This window comes from Canis lupus, chromosome 15, assembly GCF_011100685.1.
Source record: "Canis lupus familiaris isolate Mischka breed German Shepherd chromosome 15, alternate assembly UU_Cfam_GSD_1.0, whole genome shotgun sequence".
In the NCBI taxonomy this organism is placed as follows: Eukaryota; Metazoa; Chordata; class Mammalia; order Carnivora; family Canidae; genus Canis; species Canis lupus.
This window is the reverse complement of record NC_049236.1, coordinates 19709058-19729892: the sequence shown is the minus strand read 5'-3', so window position 1 is coordinate 19729892 and position 20835 is coordinate 19709058. Positions and strand designations below refer to the sequence as shown.

Here is a 20835-nt window from a genome sequence, read left to right as displayed (position 1 = left end):
AAGAATGTTGACGGGAGCCAAAGCAATGAATGAGAGGGATGGCTAAGCTTCTCTGTATGAGAACATGAGAAAATTCTTCTTTAGTTCTTGAGAGAGAAAAGGATCAGAAAGGTAGGCAAAAAGAAGCTTATGTGATGGTGGATGGAGGCCTAGTACATAGAAGAAGAGACCGGTGAGACATTTACAACAGAATGTTCTAAAGGTTCAGTTGTTCAAAGTGGGATGGCAGGTTTCTATCTTCAGTAAAATTTCTGCTACCTGATACAATCTTATATTTCAAAACCACTTTGGGTTGGAAGAGGGGAACAGAGCAGGTACTATGTGCCCTGGCTTGCATTAAAGTCACAGAGAGATAAAAGAATAGACACAAACATGCAGAGAATAGAAAGAATTCAGGGAATGGAGATGGAAGGTTTGGGCCAATCATATCTGGAACTTGGGATTGCAGGGTGCGGGCGCCCTTGCCGATGCCTACATTGCATGCATGAAGACTCCATACCACTCTAGGTGGTGTTCCATAAATTTTGGTGTTTTTCCTTGTCCCTCTAAGCGGGACCCTTTTTTTTCCTGCCAGTTTTTGCAGGTTACAGGAATCTGTCTTTATCTCTGTCTCTGTCTCTGTTATCTATTATCTACGTAAGCACATATAAGATATATGTAACATATAATATTATATGAAATAAGGAATATTAAAAAGATATATTAAGCCTTTTGGTGCTTTTTATTTCTTCCTGCTGACCCAGCTTTTATCGAGTATCATTTTTCCTTTAGACCAAAGAATTTCTTTTGGTATTTCTTATGGTTTAGGTCAGCTGTCAGCAAATTCTCTCTCATCTTATATCTATCTGAAAATGTCTTTATTTTGTATTTCTTTTTAAAGAACCATTAGAGTATAGTATAGGTTGACTTTACTTTTGGTAATTTAAAGATGTTGTGGTTTGACTATAATATAGATATGTGTGTTTTCCTTGTATTTATCTTTCTTGTCATTTGCTGAGCTTCTTGGTTCTGTTGAGTTAATGTCTTTAAAAATATTTTGGAAAATTACTGGAAACTCCCGACTCTTTCATCTCTCTTTCTTGGGCTCCAATTACATGTTTTAGATCAGTAGTATTGTTCCAAAGGTCTTAGATGTTGTAATCTGTTTTTATCTCTCTCTTCTCTTTGTGGTTTAGTTTGGGTAATGTCTGTTGGCCCAAATGTCTTCCAGTTCAGTGATTATTTACTATGTCCAGACTGCTTTTAAGCCCATGAAATGAATTCTTTGTAGTTAATATCATATCTTCATTTTTAGCATTTCATTTTTTTAAAACTTTTTATCTCTTTGCTGAAATTTTTAAACTTTTTATCTCTTTGCTGAAATTCTCCATATGTTGTGGACTAATTTCCCATATATATGGAAAAAATGGTGTATACAGACACAGACACACAGAGGCCACTCTGGTTTGCTTATTTTAAGATGACAGCCCACTTTCTACCAGTAAGAAAGGATAGGACTCAGGCCCAAGGATGTCTAATTGGATTGCCAAACCCATAGAGAAAGTGCTTTAACTCAATATGATGGAAAATTTTATTTTCAAATAAGGAAAACAATCTTTTTTCTTTCAGTGGTAATTATCACCATGAGATAACAGAGGCATTTGGGCATAGTACTTAAATGGATAGAGTTTTAATTCAGGCAAAACTGGAGTTAAATTCCTTGCTCTGCTGTTCATGAGCCCTTCAGTCTTGAGCAAGTTAGATATTCCTCTAAGTCTCAGTTCTTCATCAGTGAAATGTGGATAATGACAAAAATACCTTCTTCATGGGGTTGCTGTGAGGTTTAAATGTGATCACACCTGGACAGTAAGTAGCACAGAGAGATGCCCAGTTAATGTGAGCTGTTTTCCTTCTCTTACATCCTGTCTCACCATATCCCTTTCCCTCTAGGTTGAAACAGAGCAAAGAGAACCAGTTTTGTCGTGGTCATTGATATACCTCTAGCATCCATCCCATTGTAGGCACTCAATAAATACTTGTTGAAAGAATAAATTAAAAAGCTCTTCTCTGAGTAAGGCAACCCAAAATGTTGGGCTCACCAAGGATCAGACTTACCTTAAAACAATATTTTCATTACCCATCCAGAAACAGGAGGTGTTTTATCAAATATATTAAACTTCAAAGCCTCAAAATGGTATTGAAATTCCTGGCTCACACACTTCAGGCTATGTTGGGGGCAAAGAAGTGGCAAATTCATTTTATTGACACACAGTCGGGGAACTTTCTGACCATTTCCTTCATTCCATGAATGAGAATTGACAATCACTGTAAGTCTTGGCTAAATATATCATCTGATCAGGGGCACCTGGGTGGCACAGTTGGTTAAGCAGCCAACCTTTGGTTTCTGCTCAGGTTGTGATCTCAGGGTTGAGATCTCAGGATCATGAGTGTCAGGCTCCGAACTCAGAGGGGAGTCTGCTGCCTTTCTCCCTCACCCTCTCTGCCCCTCCCCTCACTTTCTTTCTCAAATAAAGAAAATAAAATCCTTAAAAAAAAAGTATCCGATCAATGTAGTGCTTTAGGCAAAAATGGAAATGAAAAAGTCATCAAGAAGATCATATTAATTTATCTTTGTACATAGCAAGATTCATTCTTGCCTGAAACACAAGTCTAATTCTATGGTAGAAAACGCTAAAGAATCAGGAAGACAGTATTTCCTGATATAGAATAATCAGTATAGACAGTATTTCACCAATATAGAATAATCAGAAGTTTGTCTCTTTGTTTCATAAAAGTTTTTAAGTTTTAAGTTTTTAAGAAGCATTTGAAGGAATGTAGAATATATCCTCATTGGTAAAAGAGGAGTTAGTCATTTTATAAAATGCTTAAAAATCACTTTATTTTTAGAATGTTCCCTTCTGTCATTGACATCTTAATGTACTGTAATTTAAAATGTTTGCATGTTGAGTGAGCAGAGCACAAGCACTTTGCAGCAGTGAGAATAATTGCTACTTAAATGTGCTATAAATCAATATATAATGCAAGAATGCACAATAGTGACTCAGAACATTTACTATACTTTAATAATAATAAAAAATAGTTTTAAAAAATCCAAAATACTGAATGGAATCCTCATTGTAGGTATATTCTCTAGTTATTTATTCATTAACTATTTGTTAATGTGATATCAAAACAGTGAAATCCATAATTTTAAAGATGTGTATATGTAAATTTCACATTTTTTAGAGACTTGTGGAAAGATATAATTACACATGTAGAAACATGAATTAAAATGTAAAGGAAAGGGGCATCTGACAGGCTCAGTTGGTGGAGCAAGTGACTCTGGATCTTGGGGTTGTGGGTTCAAGCCCCACACTGGATGTAGAGATTACTTTAAAAATTGTAACTTGTAAAGAAAAAACTAAACCATATTATTTCTAAATTTAAACATTTCTGCATGTCTCTAAAAAGAATTTTGTGCATAGTTGAAACTAATAAAATGGTAAGTGCAGAAATACTGCAAGTAGGGGTGCCTGGGTTGCTCAGTTGGTTGAGTGTGTCTGCTCTCAGCTGGGGTCATGATCTCAGGATCTTGGGATCAAGCCCCTCATGGAGCCCTGCATCTGGCTCCCTGCACAGTGGGGAGGCTGCTTCTCCCTCTTCCTCTGCCCCCACAAGCCACTCATACTCTCTCTCCTCTCAAATAAATGAATAAATAAAATCTTTAAAAAAAATACTGCAAGTAAAAAAGTTTTCTTAGTGTCTAAAACTTAATTAGAACAAGAAAATTCCAAAAAGAGGAGAGAAAAGTGGATAGTGTAAGGTGGGATGATTTTTCCTGAATTCTAAGTCCAAAGCTTCATTGTTTGTAGAAAGAGTTTAGAACATGTTTAAAATAAATATATCTTTTCTAGGATGGAATTTTCTTTCTTCTCCTATATCCTCCTGGAGTCTAGCATCCTAGACTATGATAAGATTTTTTAAAAATACTCTTTTATAAATAATGTGGAGGAAGTCAATCTAGATAATGCTTGATTATTTTGCAGATGTCTGGTGCACTCAATATGAAGTCTTCCCTGGCTTCCACCCTGCTCCTTTGGTCTAGCTGTTCAAGGATATCTCTAAAACTCCAGGTTCTTTCCATCTTCCTGGTTTCATGCTTGGCGTGTAGTAATGTTTTCCTCATGGTAACAGAATAGCTGCCTCGGCTCCAAACGTCACATTTACAAATGACAAAGTCAAAAAACAAACAAGAAAGGAGAGCCAAGAGCCTCTCCTCATATGTATGTTTTCATCAAAAAGAAAAATATTTTCTAGAAGCTCCCCAGCCAACTTCTCTTTTCTCTTTTGTTTCAATGGCCACAACAATGTCACCTGCCTTTCCTAAAGGAATCAGAACAAAAAGGAATAGATATTTCCATTGAATTTCTCCTATTGATCTCTCCTTTCCGCCGCCATCCTGGTTGCGTGTGGTTGACTGTGATCGCCATGTCTTCTCACAAGACTTTCAGAATCAAGTGATTCCTGGCCAAGAAACAAAAGCAGAATCGTCTTATTCCCCAGTGGATTCGGATGAAAACTGGTAATAAAATCAGGTACAACTCCAAGAGGAGACACTGGAGAAGAACCAAGCTGGGTCTGTGAGGAAGCATCACACATCATGAAATAGCAAACATAATTGGCACACATATTTAAGCCACATGGAGATCACATGTTCCTATCTTATCAATATGGAAACATCCTTCCTACCTGGCCAATGGACATGTCTTATCAAGGGAATGATTTTCTCTGTTACTATGCCTCTATACCAGTAGGTTGGTTCAGTAATAAATGTGAGACCTTTCAGCTGAGCTGCTGTTGTGTCCTGATTTGTGAAGTACTGAATTTCCCCCTCCTGTCAGATCTCACATAGCACCGTCTGATAGAACTTTCTGCAGTGATAGAAATGGCCCTTGACAACGAAGTATTTAAAGTGTGGCTAGGGGACGCCTGTGTGACTCTGTCTGCTAAGCGTCTGCCTTTGGCTCAGGTCTTGACGGGGAGTCAGCATGTCTCCCTCTCTCTGCTCCTCCCCCTGCTCATATGCTTTCTCTCAAATAAAATCTTAAAAAAAAAAAAAAGAAAAAAAAGAATTTCTCCTATTGAATTAGAGAAACTCACAATTTGTCCCCTGGGGCTAAGGAGGGACCCACCTTCCCTGAGTATTCTAGTACCAAATCTCTGGACAAAATTGGATTTCTGGATAAGAGCAAGATTGTTATTTGGTCAGTAACCAATAGCTCTAACTATACCACAAAGACTGGCATATACACCTGCATTTATTTATTCATTTATTCACTTATACTGAAAAGTATTATTGCCAAGAGAACTGGGCCCTTGGGTTCTCTGGCCAACATGGTATTTCTTTATAAAACACAAAAAGCTTCAAATGAAGTTAAAATACAATGAAAAAGCTACTAGAATCAGACATAGAGGAGTAGTTATTTCTCTATGCTCAGGTTGATTCCTTTGCCTGCAATGCCTTTTCCCTTTTTAAACTCCCACATATCCTTTAAAATTCAGCTTAAGCATTATCCCCTTTTAGAAAGCTTTCTTTGTTACCCCCACCTTCTCCACCTGTACTTCCCACTCCCAAGCTGAATTACTTGCCTCTCCTCTGTATCACCATGGCACACTGTGCATAACTGTATCATTACACCTACTCTGTTGTATTGTACTTATCAATTTATGTGTCCTCTCCACTAAATGTGAGTTCCTTAAAAGCAGAAACTAGGCTAATCTGTTTTTAAGGATTTAGTGGTTAGCACAGAGCTCAGTATATGGATAGATAGGTGGATAATTTGCGGGAGGCAGGAAAATCACCCCTCTCTCAAAAGATTCTAAATTTTAATCCCTGAAACTCTTGTGATGGTTTTATATGTCAACTATGTGGAACCTAAATGAGGTGTCTCTCAATCGGATGGGAGTCCCCCAGTGTGGAGCAACGATTGGGTGGACGCTGGTGGCATGGGAGATGAAAGAACTCATGAGAGTAGAATAAAGGAGATAGTTTACTGAATACACAGCAAGGGAGCTGCGGGCGGGTCAGCAGCCAGGAGATGCTGTCTACAACAAGGTAGTGGGTGGGGCTGTATTTAAAGGGGGCAGGTAGGGAGGTATAGGCACGTAGGAATTCTCCCTTTTGTGGGAACTGTGCCTGGTTTTAAGTAGCCCATTGACCAGTCAGGGCCTCTGCACATTTTGAGGTGGGTCACCTGATGGGCCTGTCTGTATTTCATTGCTCAAGCCTGTTTGCCTAAAAAGTGGCCTCTACAGGCTTGGAGGGTGTTTCGGGATGAGGTGAACATTTAAATGGGTGAACACAGATTGCCCTCCAGAATGTGGATGGGCCTCATTCCACCAGTCGAACGCCTGAATAGAAAAAGAGTAGCCTCCCTGAGCAATAGGGAATTCTCCAGCAGACTGCCTTCAGACTTAATCTGCGCCATCCACTTGCCTGGGTCTTAAGCTGCTGGCCCACACTGTAAATTTTGGACATGACAGCCTTCATAATCATATAAGCCAATTCCTTACAATAAACTATAGATAGACCGAGAGATCGATAGGGATATATATAGATTCTATTTCTCTGGAGCACCCTGGCTAGTACACTGGTGAATGTATTACCTTACGTGGCAAAAGGGGCTTTGCAGATGTGATTAATTTAAAGATATTAAGTGAGAGGATTATAAGATTATCTGCAACTATTCAGTAGGCCCACTGTCATCCTTATAAGAGAGAGGCAGAGGTCAGAATCGGAGAAGGAGATGTAATGACAGAAGCAGAGGGCCAAATGACAGGACTGCTGTCTGTCTGGAGGTCCCAAACCAAGGATAGTGTTTAGAACCTTGGGAAAAAAAAAAAACAAAAAACAAGGAAATGATTTTGCTCTAGAGCTTCAGAGGGTGTGCAGCCCTGTTAACACCTTGATGTTAGCCCAGTGAGACCCATTTCTACTTCTCATCACCATAACTGTAAGATAATAAACTTAGGCTGTTTTAAGTCAGTGCGTTTGTGCTAATTTGTTTTAGCAGCAACAGGAAACAAGTACAGTGGTACAGAACATTTTTTGAGTGATAAAATGACAAGTATTTAATGCATTAAACTGTTGTAATAATAATTGGCATTTAATACATTCAGTCTTGATTCAAATATCCAAACCAAGATCAAGATGATATGATACTAAGCAAACCAAGATTCAGAAAGATTGAATAATTTTATGAAAGTATCATACCAGTAATTGGCATAATAGGTATTGGATTTGAAGGCACATTCCTCTGAGTTGCTGTGCCCCCAAGACATCCTGAGACTTTCAGCTCTCTCACAGAGCACCAAGGGATGGCTTGAGAGCCCTTGAGCCTCCCCAATATCCTTCAGCATTCCTAAAGCAACTTAAATTGCAGTGAAAACAATGTGCTTATTTGCAAATGTAGTTTTCAAGACAGGTCTCTACTTCTCATGATGGAAGGATTGCCTTCTAGAAGTCCTTTCCATAGGAAATACTGAAGCTGCCCAAATCTGTCCACAGATTAGGTCCCATGTGTAGGCGCCCATTCTCACGGACTGAGACAATTACTGGGGACTTGGCTTGCCTTTACTGTCATATTTTGTATGTTTAGTAACTCCTATCTTTGAAAATATTAATGCAATCAATTAGATCCTAATCAGGGCTTCTTCGGGCAATGAGTCATCTTTTAAGATGATTTTGTGTATCTATCAATGCATTCGTCTCTTACAGATTTTACATATTTATAATGAACTGAAACTATGTCCAAGCGTATGTGCTTCACCTCACCATTGCCCAATTTGCTGCCTGCACAATTTACACAGAGAACACTTATGTCAATGTCCATTTGTGTAGAAAATCTTTTTAATGAGCAAAGACTTAGAAAGTTCTTGCATTATAGAATGCCAATTGAAATAATTCATAAACTGGGGTGCCTGGGTGGCTCAGCCAGTTAAGTATGTGACTTCGGTTCAGGTCAGGACCATGATCTCCTGGGATCAAGCCACTACCAGGCCCCCTGCTAGTGGGGACCTTTCTTTGCTTCTCTCTCTGATGCACTCCCCCCCCCCCCCGCCCCGTGCTTGGGCGCATGCACACGCTCTCTCCCTCTCTCTCTCTCTCTCAAGGAAATAAATAGAAAATCTTTTTTTTTTTTAAGATTTTTTTATTATTTATTTAAATACACAGAGAGGAGAGAGAGAGAGAGAGAGAGAGAGAGAGAGAGAGAGAGAGAGGCAGAGACACAGGCAGAGGGAGAAGCAGGCTCCATGCAGGGAGCCCGATGTGGGACTCGATCCAGGGTCTCCAGGATCACACCCTGGGCTGAAGGCGGCACTAAACTGTTGAGCCACCCGGGCTGCCCATAAATAGAAAATCTTAAAGAAGAAAGGAATAATTCATAAACTGTAGAAATTCTGCTAAAAATGTAAATAAATGCAACCACAGGTTTCTTATGAATTATGCTTTGGTAGAGGAAGTCCTTTGGAAAATATTATATATTATACAAAATAGAAATAATCAGTTTTCTATACCTGTGGATTAAATAAAAAGCTTGCTTCATTTGCTTATTTTATAAAGAAAAGTACAATTCTTTTTACTTTTTTAATTTTAGAGACGATTAAAACTGCTTTATGCTGATGTATGAAAAGAATTGACTGAATGTAACTATTTGACTAATTGAGGGGTACTTTTTGAGAACATGATAATTAGAAAAGATTGTGGTTAGAACATTTCTAATATAGATAATTTAGAGTTCGTCTATATAAAACCCATGTGGGTGGTCTCATCGCTACTACCCATGACTTTACATTCAGAGAATTCTTTTAAAATTTGAGAAACTATGCATTTGCCAACCACACAGAGAGTTTACTTAGTACACACACAGAAAGCACAGGTATCTTTACCAGGCTTTTTGTTAAATATATTCATTCTTTTACTTCAAAATCTTAATCAGGATGATAAGAACATTTGTAATTCAGGAAAGCTCCTTGCTTACCAGTTGCTGGTTTCTAATCACAAACACAATGTATAATAGTAAATTTTGTGGAATAAATTAATACAGTAGGGAGTTCTTTTAATTGCTTGTTTGGAAAGCAAGTTACCTCAGAAACCTGTGGGGTGTAAAACTTCAAAAAAACAAACAAAAAACCAGAATCCTTTCAATGATCTTTTTACCTTCTCTCTGCCAACAGTTTTCATCCTTGACTTCTCCTTTTCCCTAATTCTGAGCTCCTGTCATCAAACCATTCATTGGGCTTTGCTAATTCCGTGTCCTTAGCATTCCCATCTGTGTATGTCCATCTCAGGTGCAGTTAGTTCTCTGACTTCGGGCCACCATCATTTCTTTGCTTGGCTTTACTACAGCAGCCTCCCATGTGGTTTCTCAGATTCTTTGCCTCTGACCTCTACCAGCTACCTCCTAACCCACAGTCATCCTCTAACATTCTAACAGACCACTTATTCTTTGTAAAATTAGAAACTAAATGTGTCACTTTACTGTGTAAATCTTTCAAGGTTGGCACATGAGGCCTTGGATGATTTAGACCCTGTTTAGGTCTCCATATGTGTAATCACTTCACAGAAAAAACCAGAAGGGCAGAAACCACAGGTTTGTGGGATTTTTTAAATCTCTACATTCTCATTGCCAGCTCAGTGCCCGGAAGATAGTAAATGTTCAATTAATATTTGTTAAGGAGTTTCTGGCCTAGTTCTGTGGTTGTATGAAGTGGATAAGCTTCCTAAATTCTCCAACTCTTTCAGACTCATTTTATGCATGTTTCGCAGACCTTCAGTAGGCATTCATTTCCTTCAAGATGGCACTATGCTTTCCTGACCTGTGTAGCTCAGTGGCATCATGCTGTAGCCAGGGGTACCTTCCCAGGTGCTGCCTGGGAAGCCCTCTCCCTTCATCAACTGAAATCCAACTCTAAGTTGCTTGAATAGAGTACATGTAAAAATTAGTATTTTTATTTTAATCACTACAATTCAATTTTGCTATTCTGAAGTGAAGAAATAGGATTTCAAATATATTTGCAAAACCCAGAAAGTTATTTTAACATTTAGTATTTGCATAAGTAAATAAATACTTTTAAGTCTGGGAGTTGCCATTTGCTGAACTGTAGAATATGGAGGAGAGGTCTCTTTAGAATTTATTTGCTCTACTTGGAATTTGATAAATATATAATGCATCCAAAAAGAAATGTCAAGTGAGAAGTCAAATATATGAGTTTGGAATTCAAGAAAGGCCAGGAGTAGAGCTTTCATCAAACACTTTTTGCTGCAGGCGATTTTGTTCTGTATCGACTTAAGTTAAGAACTGTGGCCACCTGCATCAATATGATAGAGCGGGGAGGCTTAAAGACTGAGACCACCTGTGTCAACACAACTCAGCTGTTTGTTCCAGTTAACTTTGCCCAAAGATAAAACCATAAGCCAATAAATAGCTTGACTGTTTGCTTTAGGAAATCCCTTGCAAATGAGTTTATCTCAGACAACAGCCTCCCTTACCAAACCAGGGTTTATTTATCAAGACTCACTTCAAAACTCTCACCTCATTATATCCACCAACCCTCAACTATTATTTCACAAACTTGCTCAATCCCAATCTGACCCTCACTCTGACATATCTGCCATAAACCCCGTTGAGTCCAGACTTCCCAAATCCTACACAATCCTCTGACTCTTCCCTTTTGATTTTGTTAAGGCACTGCTTTCCTTGACCTCAGTGACTTAAACTGATAAACTGATGTTTGCTTGTTAATAGTTTGTCTGCTTGTATTTTGAGGAGTTCAAGGTTCTTTGCTATTTTTGCCTCCCTGCCTTTATAGTAGGTGTTAGTCCTATAAATAACTGTTTACCTACCTGCTCTGAGACTCACAATTAGCAAAATGAGATTTCAGAAGTTGAGAGGATGTGTAGACATTTATTCTAATCAATTTATTTTACAAATGGGAAAACTGAATCCAGAGCAGCTGTGACTTGTCTAGTGTCACAGAGATCTAGTGTCTAGTGCTACTAGATCCTAAGACTACAACTCTCAGTCTGACACTCTTCATAGAAGAATATATCAGCTCATGCTGAGCAAGATGACATAAATTATATTTTTATATTATCTATAAGCTTCCTAGCAGGTGAGAGCAGTCTGACTGCTTTCATTTTTGTTTGTGGTTTTAACACTGTGCCCTACATGCCAGGCTGGCTAAGACACCAAGTGCATGCATTTAATTTACATTTACCAAAAATTCAGATACTGATAGTTCATTAATCGGCAGAAAGATACAGAAACATCAGCTGCCAACCATACAGTCCCTGGTATAGCTGCAGTTTTCTCCTCATATATCGAAGAAAGGAGCAAAAACAAAGACAAAGAAACAACTGAGAAAACCCCAAATCAATGAAACATTGTTCTCAAAGGGCAGGATTTACCATGTAAAATATTCAAGAAGTTAGAGCCTCATTGAATACTCAGGATATGGAGTCTCTTTGAAGAAGCTGAAATATTACAGATTTGTTATGGGTACCTCTTATCATTTTGACTCAAATCTGGTAAACATTGTAGGAAATCTTGAACAGTTTCTGTAATGATACTGTACCAATGCAATGGATGCCTGCGGCACTCTTTTCTCCTCATTGCTTTATTTCAGAAATTCTCTCTGCCGACTGCATCCATATTATGACAGTGGGAGCAGCTCCATAGAGACTCCATGCCGCCCAGGCTTCATGACTCCGTGCCATCACCATAGTGATTGAACTAGAGGTGAACACCTGGCTCATGTTGGGCTAATGGACTGCAGACCAAAAGCATCAAGTCAGCTGCTCACTGCCTGAATTATAAATGTGTAAAACTCAGGAGTTGCTGCTAGCTGTGTTCTGCTATTTGCCCCAAGGAGCAAAGGAAGCCATATTTTTGCTTGGGTGTTCTACAGTGTCTCTGAGCCCAAGTATAAATGGTAGTTGAAGCTATTCAGACCAATCTTCACTTATTCACCATAATTACCAAATTAATACCAGACAATTAAAAAGAATAAAGAGAAAAGAAAAAAGTAATTAAGAAGGAAAGACTACCAAATACCTGCCCATATCCTATGCCCTGAAACCAAGGCAGTAAATTATCATTTGTACATTTCCCATGTACCAGGCATTATGCTAAGTATATGCATTGTCCTATTTAGTCCTTACTACAATGCTATGAGAAAAGTACTTTTATTATCCTCATTTTATAAACAAAAAAGCCGAGGCATAGAGAATTTGAGTGATAGAACCAGGGCTCAAACCAGGCAGTCTCTTTATATCTATTTAGATATGACTCCATATCTATAACTAGGGGTCATAAACATGACATTAGGATACCTTTCATTAAGGAAAACACTTGGTCAATTTTGCATTGTAGATAGCCTTCCCTGGGGAGACAGACAATAAACAAAGTAAAATACAAGGAATGTCAGGTGATGATGACAAGTGCTATAGAGAAATAAAACGCAAAGGATAGAACAGGGAGGGCTAGAAGGTAGGGCTAGTGGGCAGTTATAATTTTGCATAAGGAAGTGAAGGAAGGCTTCACTGAGAAAGTGATATTTGAACAAAGATGTAAATGAAGGGAGAGAGACAGACCTGAAGATGTCAGAGAGCTCAAGAGTACAAAGACCTGCAGATGAGAGTGTGCTTACGTATGTTCAAGGACAAGTAAGGAGGCATGAATGCTAAGGAAGTAGAAGTGGGAGATAAGGTCCAGGTTCTGGTAGGGATCAGAAGAGACCACTCTAAGGACTCTGGCTTTAACTCTGAAACAGATGGACAGTCATTGCAGGGCTTTGAGCAGAGGGGTGACATGATCTGACTTGTGTTTCATAAAAATTGCCCTGTCTGCTGTGTTGAGAACAGATGGTAGAGGGCAAGCCCAAAACTAAAGAGGTCAGTTAGGAGGCCATTATCCACGCAAGAGACAATGGAAACTTGAAACTGAATGGCAGCAGTGGTAGTGTTGAGAAAGGGTGAGAGTCTAGACACATTTTGAAAGTAGAGCCAAAAGTATTTGCCGATAGATTGAATGTAAGAGAAAGAGGTAGGTGTGGGGACGGGGATGAAGCATGATGCTAGTTGTTCATCGGAGTAACCAGAAAGATGACGTTGCCTTTTGCTGGGATGGGTAAATCTGTGGGAGGAATAGGTTTAGGAGGTGGTGGGGGAAGATCAGGAGCTTAATTTTGGAGATGTTAAGTAGTGAGATGAGCCATTTAGATTCCCAAGAGGAGACACTGAGAAGACAGTTGGATATACAAATCTGGAGTTCAAGGGAACAATCTGGGCTGGAGAAGTAAATTTAGGAGTTTTCAGTGAAGGAACTATATATAAAAGCCTTGAGACTAGATGAAAACACCTAAGAGTGAGTATAGATAGAGATCTGAGGACTCAGCTCTGGGGTGCTCCATCTGAAAGAGGACATTAACCCTAATGAAGCTTAAAAGTTTTGCAGGATATTATGGGAAAGGACCACCATATTTTTCAAAGGTATAAAGCTTCAGGGTTGTTCAGCTGCATAGCTGGGGCAATTCTCCCCACCAGGATGAGAAATTTTTATAAATACAGAATGGGGGACAGTAGATATCTTCAGTATTTTATCTCAGCTTTTTCATCCAAAATTAAAAAGAACAAAAGAACGAAGAAAGAAAGAAAGAGAAAGAAGAAAGAAAGAAGAAAGAAAGAAAGAAAGAAAGAAAGAAAGAAAGAAAAAAAAGAAGAAGAAGAAAGAAAGAAAGAAAGAAAGAAAGAAAGAAAGAAAGAAAGAAAGAGAAAGAAAGAAAGAAAGAAAAAGAAAGGAAAGAAGTAAAATACTGAAACCAAGGTCAGAATCATCAGTTTTGGTTATACAAATGACACTATGAGATAGAACCTTTGTCTTTTCCACCAGTAAATATCACTTGGACTTAACACTATCACTTGCAGCAAATCACACAAAGACTGAAATGAAAAATGTTCACCCTCCTGAGCTTCTCCAGAATGGTTTCAGCATAGAGTTGATGAGCGTATATATACATTTGGTGTGGGATGGGATGCAGAAGACAGATTTAAATGGGTAACTCAAAAGTGAGAAAATGGAACTAGAAAAGATAGACTTCATTTTTCAAAATTTTATGTACATGTTAACAGTTTTCAAAAGGGGTAAAATATAGATATAAAGTCAAGGCATGCCAAAGATTATTATTATGTATTTTTTATTAGGAAATTGTAAAGATGGTACAACCAATCTGGAGTCAGAGAACCACAAACTTACATGGAGTAAAAGAATATTGAAATGAATTGAACAAATTCATTTAGAACAAATGACTAAAAAACTTTTTTTTTTCTATAGGAACTGGTGGGGAGAGGGAGTTAAGCAATAGGGAAGAGAAGGGAAGTTCTTTCTGTCCCCTGGAGGGAAGTTTTGTGTATATCTATAGACAAGAATTAGGGGCACCAGGGTGGCCCAGCTGGCTAGATGGCTGCCCTGGGCTCAGGTCATGATCCCAGGGCCCTGGAATGGAGCCCCACATCGGGCTCCCTGCTCAGTGGAGAGCCTGCTTCTCCCTCTCCTTCTGCTACTCCCCCTGCTTCTGCTCTCTCTCTCTCTCTCTCTCAAATAAATAAAATATTTAAGAAACATGGTATTTTATAGACAAGAATTAGTCACATAGCAAGGTGACTACAGAGGCTAGGGAAACCAGTGAAGAAACCCCATGAGAGTTCACTCACAGTGCCCATATATTTGAGTGCATTCCCCTGAGACGGGGGTGGGGGTGGGGGGTGGAGGGAGGATTACAAAGACAGAAAACTAATGCGTTTGGAAAAAAGTAGAGGTAGTTGACATATAATGGTCTCAGGCTTCCTCGTGAAATAATGGCATCATTGTTATCAAAAACCATTAAAAAAACCATAAATCATTTAGAAGCAGAGAATCTGGTATAAAACTCTAATAATAATTGGACTCTCATTTTAACTCTGAGTCTCTTGGTAGCAAAGGCAAAAATGGAAAGGTGCCAATTATGTAACTCTGAGTGGCACACGCAAAGAAGAATGCAAGGTTTCCTGGAAATACACGTTTGACTGCTGAAGGTGAGGAGGTCGAGAGCTACGTCAGGGAAGCAGCGGTGGGTTCAGAAGTCCCTCAGCAGAATGAGAGATGGAACTGACTGATGACGAGTAAAAGAATTCTTAAGCTAGGATGTGGGACTGCAGGGGTTAGAGATGTGTGCGTTCGGAGTGAACGTGGACTACAGATCAACGCTTCCAAGAAGTCTTCGCTGGTGGCGATGGGCTGGGCTAAGGTGTCTCCTGACGCCCGCAGCACCCCAGGGTCTACCTCTTAGTGGTGGTCAGCACATTGTTCTACTGTGTCTTCGGCTTCTCTCTCCAGAGCTCCAAGAAGGCCACAGCGTATCTCCAGGGCCCGGTACAGTTGCCCGACACTAGTGATCTCAGGGAAACTGAAAGTGCCAGGAAGCAGTGAGGGAAAGTGTCTTACTTCCCAGGGCAGCTATAAAGGAACACCGGAGCCTGGGAGCTCATCACAAACAGAGATTTATTTCAGTTCTAGATTTATTTCAGAGGCAGATTTGGTGTCTTGACGGAACCTGCTTCCTGACCATCTTCTTGCCGTGCCCTCACATGGCAAAAGGAGCAAGGGAGCTAAGTGAGGTCTTTTATCGAAGGACACAAGTGTCACTCAAGAGGGCTCCACTTTTGTGACCTAATCACCTCCCAAAGGCCCCACTTCCTAGGACTATCACATTGGAAGTTACTTTCTGACATCTGGATTTTGGAGGGACGTAGACATTCAGCTTACAGCGAAGACATGAACCTAACCTGTTTAGCTGGGTGTACAGGGTAAGAGCTGGTTCTCTCCGGGGCATTAGGCCTAGAAGAGGCCAGCGCTCACTCCATGGGCACTCTAGCCTTTCTCATCTTGCCTCAGATGTGATAGTATCAAGAACCAGTTACCTTCTCAGGGAAAGATGCGAATGGGAAGCAGTGAAGGGAGAGCAAGACTTACGGATAGCTTGGGGGTACTCCACTCTGCTGTTTGATTCTTTAAATTCTACAGTTAAGGAATCCCTTACATTTATTTTTTTGTTCTGTTTTATAATGTTCTTCCTGACTATCAAAATAATGTGCTTTTGGGGCACCTGGGGGGCTCAGCGGTTGAGTGCCTTCAGTTCAGGGCGTGATCCCGGGGTCCCAGGATTGAGTCCCGCATGGGGCTCCCTGCATGTAGCCTGCTTCCCCCTCTGCCTGTGTCTCTGCCTCCCTCTCTGTGTCTCTCATGAATAAATAAATAAAATCTTTAAAAAAAAAAAAAAAAAGAAAGCATATATGTTCAGGAAGTGAACTGTGCAAATTAATTCCATGTGCAATCACAGAATACTAATTTCATGCTATTATGCTCTAATGTGGAGGAAAAAGGGGGCACCTTGGTGGCTCAGGGTTAAAGGTTTGCCTCTGGCTCAGGTCAAGATCCCAGGGTCCTGGGATCGAGTCCCACATCGAGCTCCACGAAAGGAGCCTGCTTCTCCCTCTGCCTGTGTCTCTGCCTCTCTCTCTGTGTCTCTCATGAATAAATAAATAAAATCTTTTTAAAAATGGAGGAAAAAGAAAAATTCTTGCTTTCCTTTGGTAATTCAATTTTTTTAATTTAAATTCAATTAGCCAACATATAGTTTATGTTTTATTGCTTGTGCCAGGTTCTTTATGTAAATGATCTCTAATACAAATCTCAGCAAGGAAGATTTTATTTTTTACTTTATTTAAAAAAAAAAATTTTTTTTAAGCAGCTCCACACCCAACGTGGGGCTTGCACTCACGGCTTTGAGATCAAGAGTTGCATGCTCTATGGACTGAGCCAATCAGGTGCCCCCAAGGAAGATGTCTTCATTCTGATTTTAGAGGTAAAGAATCAGGCTGAGAGAGGTAAGAAACTTGTAGGCCAGTATTTGAACTGTGGCTTGTGTGATTCCAGAGCTTGAGTCATTCCACCAAGCTAGGGTGACTCCCAGAGAGATACGATAAGGTTTCATGTGGGAGAAAATGATGGAGATCTTCAGGTAGTGACAAAAGAACAGATGATACAAAGCCATCAACTTCTCCCTCTCTGGGGGCCTGAAGTGGAAATGTGAACAAGGTACCACTTTGTTACTTCTGAACTTTAAAATGTTATAAAACCAGCATTGAACTGCTATTGTTTATTAAACTATAGAGAACAAAAAAGAGAAAAAAATTTTAAGAAAGGAAAATGATAAAGAGTAAAAATCAGCTCTTGCAGTTTTGTTTTGTTTTGTTTTGTTTTTAGCTCTTGCAGTATTTAAAAAAAAAAAATCTCCACCACAACCTAGAGAAGATCCAGGTGCTGAGTAGGGTAGTGAATTTTTTTTTTTAATTTTTTTTTTTTTTTTTATTTATGATAGTCACAGAGAGAGAGAGAGATTGAGAGAGGCAGAGACACAGGCAGAGGGAGAAGCAGGCTCCATGCACCGGGAGCCCGACGTGGGATTCGATCCCGGGTCTCCAGGATCGCGCCCTGGGCCAAAGGCAGGCGCCAAACCGCTGCGCCACTCAGGGATCCCGTGAATTTTTTTTTTAAAGTAAGCTCCATGCCTAGCGTGGTGCCCAACACAGGGCTCAATCTCACAACCCTGAGATCAAGACCTGCGCTGAGATCAAGCGTCGGATGCTTAACCACCTGAGCCACCCAGGCGCCCTAGCATAGTGCAATTTTGAAGTCATTTCAGTACATTTAGAGATTGGGAAGCAGAGGAATAGGTGGTTTTAGAACCCGGCTGCGCTGGGGAGTTGGATGGCCCCACAGGCGCGGTGCTATGGCCCAGCACAGGATGTGCCCACCTCACAGGCAGGCAGTTGGTTTGTGGGTGGGAAGTAGCTCTCCTGGGCAGGCAAATCCTTAAGCATTTTTGTGCCTTTTCTTTTTCAACCTCTTTGCTATACCTGCTTCCCACCCCGCAGCGGTGTGATCAGTCTTTTTTCAGGTGGAGTCTGTGAGTGAGTGATTGGAGGCCAGCTAGGCTGGGCAGGCAGCGTGGTATCGTGCTTGACAGGACATTAGATGCTCCACAGCAGGCTGCCGCTCCTCTTGTCATGAGTCTGGACAAGTTACTTGATCAATCTTTGCCTCAAGTCTCCTCTTCTGTAAAATGGGAATCTGTTCAAAAAATATTTATGAAATACCTACTGTTTGCCAAGAATTGTTTGACTCTCTTGAAGATAGAGCCCTTAGCAGAACAGAGAGCTTATTTTCCAACAGGGCAGACAGACTTTAACCAAATACATACTGTAATGGCAGATATTAGGTACCTGAAGAAAAATAAAGGAAGGTAAAAGGTCAAGAGTGACAGCTCTTTTAGAGAGGTGGTCAGAGAAGCGCTCTCCGAAGAAGTGGTGTGTGAGTACAAACATGAAAAAAAGCGAATGAGTCATACTATAGATCTGGGGGAACAAGAATAGTAGGTGCAAGAGCCCTAAGTAGGGGCAAACTTGGTGTGCTCAGGGAAGAGCTCAGTGCAGTTGAAGTGGAGTCAGCGGCAGAGAGTAGCTAAGGGCAGATCATCCAGGATTTGCAGGCCTTGGCGAGGAGTTGAGGTTGATTCCTTTTTTTTTTTTTTTTTTTTAAGATTTTATTTATTCATTCATGAGACACACAGAGAGGAGAAAGGCAGAGACACAGGCAGAGGAAGAGGCAGGCTCCATGCAGGGAGCCCGACGTGGGACTCGATCCCGGGACTCCAGGATCACGCCCTGGGCCGAAGGCAGGCGCCAAACCGCTGAGCCACCCAGGGATCCCCTTGAGGTTGATTCTAAGTGTGATTAGAGTGTAGCAGTTAAGCTTCAGTCACAGGGAAAAGAAAATGCTTTCATTATTTAATGAAAAAGAGATTTGGGTGCTTATAAAACCATTAAAAAAGCTATAGAGGGGGGGATCCCTGGGTGGCGCAGTGGCTTAGCACCTGCCTATGGCCCAGCTCGTGATCCCAGGGTCCTGGGATCGAGTCCCGCATCGGGCTCCCTGCGTGGAGCCTGCTTCTCCCTCTGCCTATGTCTCTGCCTCTCTCTCTCTCTCTGTGTCTCTCATGAATAAATAAATAAAATCTAAAAAAAAAAAAAAAAAAGCTATAGAGCAATCTCTACGATGATCCTCAGGAATGAGATGCAGAACAGCACCACCAAACCAGCCTCTGCCAGAAAAGCTTCTACCACTACCACAATCAGGAAAATGGGCGATCAAGAGTTTGCAAGGGGGGGACCTGGGTGGCTCAGCTGGTTAAGTATCTGACTCTTGGTTTCAGCTCAGGTCATGATCTCAGGGTCTTGGGATCAAGCCCCACTACTGTTACTGTCTTCGTGCTCGGCCTGTTTCTCCCCCTCTGCCTCTGTCCCTTTTCCCAACATCCGCTCATGCTCTCTCTCTTAAATAAATAAATACATCTTAAAAAAAAAAAAAAAGAGTTTGCAAAGGAGCTGATAATTTTCAGAATACATGCTGTGGCTGTGACCCAGGGAACAGGAAGGCTTCATTGCTGCTACCACGACCATCTCTCAACACCACATTAGTGGTGTTGATCTCTGTGATCCCTTATCTGCTATCACAGAGCAGCGGTGACATGGCCTCCACTGCACTTCCACCCTCCTAATTTCCTACATGTGTCCAAGCCACAACTGCAAGAGAGTCTAAGAAACTTGCCTCTTAGTTTTCCAGTCCCCTCAGGCTGAGAAAGTATACTGGAGGCCTGGAATGGATGCTGGAGACCACTAAGAGACTAGGGAGGGTGAGTGATGGGACGTGATGTGTCTCACATTTTATAGCACGGCCACTCTCACTGCTGCATAAAGAATACACTCCAGTAGGTCAACAGAAGAAGTAGAACAGTTAAAGGGCTACAGCAGTAGATTAGGGAAGAGAGAGCTAGAGGGGTGACCACAAAAAACTAGGAAGTGGTGAAATATATATTTGTAGGTAGAGCCTATAGGACTTGCTGATGCATATAAGGTATGAGTAAAGTATGCATATAAGGTACAAGTAAGGGATCTAGGACACCTCCAAGATTTTAATGTGAATACCTAGATCAATAGTAGTGATATGTACAGAGAACACTGGGAAAGATATGAGCTGTGGGGAGAAAGCACCCCCATCTATCTCAAGCAATAAAGACTTCAAAATTCTTAAAAGCAGTAGCTGGCACACACTAAACATTCAATTGACATCAACTATTCCCTTTAATTAAAATAATATTTTTGTCTAACTCCTTGACATTGAGGTCACCCAGGTTGAAACCGGTATCTCTGAATGGTAGTCACGTCTTACAGGCAGAAAGAGACAGCAAAATGCCCCAAATCTGATATCCTGAACCAGTTACTTCCCAAAGCCACAGGATCTCTTCCTAGGTTACAAAATCATTCAATATTTCTTTCTGGAGCTGTGGATATAAGCTCCAATGAAACTTAGTGCTTAAGCTGAATCACAATTGTCCTGTTTGCCTGGACTGGAGGAAGGCCTGGGAGAGGTCTCCTTTCCTGTGGACCAACGGGACAGTTTGGGCTCTGCTATGCCCAGTCGATGGCACTAGCCACAAGGAGGTCCATGAGAGATCATCCACAGAAACCCTCAAATGTTATTCTAAAAGAGGAGAATCCAAAAAGAGAAATACAAAGACAAAAAGAGAACCCAAAGGGGGGGGGGGGAACACACAAATGCGAGGACCTATTTTCCCACATGATCTTAATAATGGCTAACCTAATTACTAAACCTTCTGCGGGGACCTTGTTCTGAGAAA

General features: G+C 40.6%; 1 pseudogene; it reads left to right on the top strand.

The window, feature by feature from the left end:
- Window positions 1–13701, top strand: part of LOC106559764 — a 47402-nt pseudogene extending 33701 nt beyond the window's left edge.
- The last annotated feature ends 7134 nt before the right edge of the window (window positions 13702–20835 follow it).